Genomic DNA, 2,764 nt, shown 5'->3' with positions numbered 1-2,764 from the left:
GAGGTGGCGGCGACGACGAGGACGACGACGTGCAGATCTCGAACGTGATGTCGCTCGGTAGACAGGGCAGCTGGTCTGGCCGGACATGGAAATAGAGAATAGGCAAACAGGAGTGTTAGTCGAGTTTTAGCGAGAGATTAGCTTAGAGAGGGAGGGAGAGAGGGAAGGAAGGGGATGTTTGGATCGGTGGCGAGGAGTTCGATAAAAAAATCTGATGAGTTTTTTTAGAGAGTCGAATGATTGTTTGTGTTTTACATTATATAAATTATATTCGAAGTAATATATTTAACAAGAAATCATTGTTGAAGTCTCCTTAATTTAGAGGAATGGAGAGAAAAATTCCTTGGAAAATTAATTTCAATTAAGAGGCTTAATTAAGCGCGAGTTTAACTCGCGAGAAATCGTAATCCAATTGTAATTGGTAGGCGAACATTTGTTTCCACGCGCGAGGAAAAAAGGGAGGAGTGGGGTGGGGCGAAGAGGGGACGAATATAGTTGGAAAGGAGAAGCCGGAGGCTTAGAGTTAGAGAGATGTTAATGTTTCTCTGTCTTGCTTTAATGAAGGTTGCGCTAATCGATACAAGAAATAAACGGTCGGATAGACTATTGCGGTTTCTATATCACAAAAGAGTTACAAAGAAACTACAATTAGATAAAAACAAATAAAAATAATAATAGTCGTTAAATCGTTATTATCCTTCTTATCGCCATCCAGGCATCGACAAATAATATAGGTACATACGTACGTACATCAGAACAAATGTACAGCCAACCGACCGACGATAAATGTGCGAACGTGTTCATTCTTCATTGTTTCCTTTATTATATTTACTGTTATATGTATATAACTTTTTTTTTCCTTTTTCTTTTTGCTTCCTTGTTTAAACGCGTCTCCACCCTCGAACAGAGTGAACGTACAATAATATAACATATAATATAATATAGTATTTATATATAATATATAATAAATTTTTTTTCTGTATTCGCTCGCGCGCGCGCGCGCGCGCATACACGCAATTATATATCTCTTATAATAAAGTCCTCGCAACTTCTTTCTCTTCTATTGCAAAAGAAAAAAAAAAAAAACTTAACGATTAATTAATTGAATCGGTTTAGTTTTAACCTCTTGCATGTTTTTTTGTTTTTCTTTTTTTTTTTTTTTTTTCCTCGTTACGTTTAACGTCATCGATATAATCGTGTATATGTGTGTGTGTGTGTGTATATACCGTTTCTTTCTTCTATCGAGACATATATGCATAGTGCTGTGCAATTTCTCAAATGTGCAAATATGTGTCGGTATATATATCTTGATATATACCCATTATGTATAATCGTATAATGCGTGTGTATATTATCGTTATAACGTTACATATTGGGTGACATGCGAATTTTTGTTAAAGTGTGTTCACTCGTTAAAGTGTCGATAAAATGTGTAAGTAAAAAATAACAAAAAAATACAGGTGGAGCACGTGTGGCACGTGACTCCCTCCTCTTCCCTCTATTTTTCTTTATTCAAGATGCCTTTTTCGAGCTTTCTTCTTCCATAAATGGATATAAGATACTTTGAACACGCGCGCACTTTAAAGACCGCGAATATTCGTTCGCGGTGGGCAAAAAAAAATTTCCAACGGAACAACGACGTCCTGGCGATAGACGAAGAGAAAAACAAACAAATCGTTTCAATGTCAACCATTTTCGATTTGACGCGAGGAAAATACTCATAATCGCGTCGTTAAACCTACGAATAAAATTTATTACAAATTCAACTTGTGCTAAATATATAAATAAATCTATTAGCCAGAACATCGTGAAATATATATATATATATATGTATATATGCATGTGTATATACATATATATATATATATATATATCATCTATATGTTGAATTCTACTTCCAACAAATATAAATGGAAACGTATTAGAAGGCGTCGCGTTAATGTCGCAAGCTACACAGCATTCAACGCTCGAATAAAATATCTGCATTATGAAAAATACGATATAACATGGTTGCTCGTGTTCCATCATCTAATTGTGTTACTAATGTGATTTCTTTTTTAAAGCCTAACGCACCTTACCGCGCTAACTAATTACCCGAGGTTACAGTTAAAATTAAAAATAAAATAATAAACGTTATTTGACGATGACAATAGTAATAGTGTAATAATAATAATAATCATAATAATAATAATAATAAAAATAATAATAATAATAATAATAATAACATAATATAATAATATTAATAGAACTATTACAATAATAGTATAAAACTAAAACATAAAGGTAGTCACAATGCATGGAAAGTAAAGAAAAAAAGAAAAAGTGTAACTCGATAATTTTTCGATTGCTTTTGCACATGTCATAGAGTTGATTGAATTTTTTTTTTTTTTTCTCGTCACTTCTTTTCTTATATATATATTTTTTTTCTCAGCATTCTCTCAGCGTCGCTCATCGAGGACGCAAGGAGTCTCAACGTTTAAATTACTCGCACGACGAAACTTTCGTCTTTCCCCCTTTTTTTTGAACAATACGTAATTTTCACTNCCCCTTCTCCCTTCCCCGTAACATAACAATTACGTAATTAAATTGGACGCAAGGATTTCGTTTCGCTTTTGCTGAAATACAAAAATTTCGCCGTTTCGGACGAATGGAAGTTGAAAGGTTGTCGTTATTGTTTGTTTTGCTTTTTTTTTCTTTTTCCTCCCCTCATTATTACACTTAAAAAACGCTCTTTCTTTTATCATTACGCGATATTATGTATAAT

Source organism: Apis dorsata, unplaced genomic scaffold, assembly GCF_000469605.1.
Source record: "Apis dorsata unplaced genomic scaffold, Apis dorsata 1.3 scaffold_150, whole genome shotgun sequence".
NCBI classification, from domain to species: Eukaryota; Metazoa; Arthropoda; class Insecta; order Hymenoptera; family Apidae; genus Apis; species Apis dorsata.
This window is presented reverse-complemented; position numbering follows the sequence as displayed.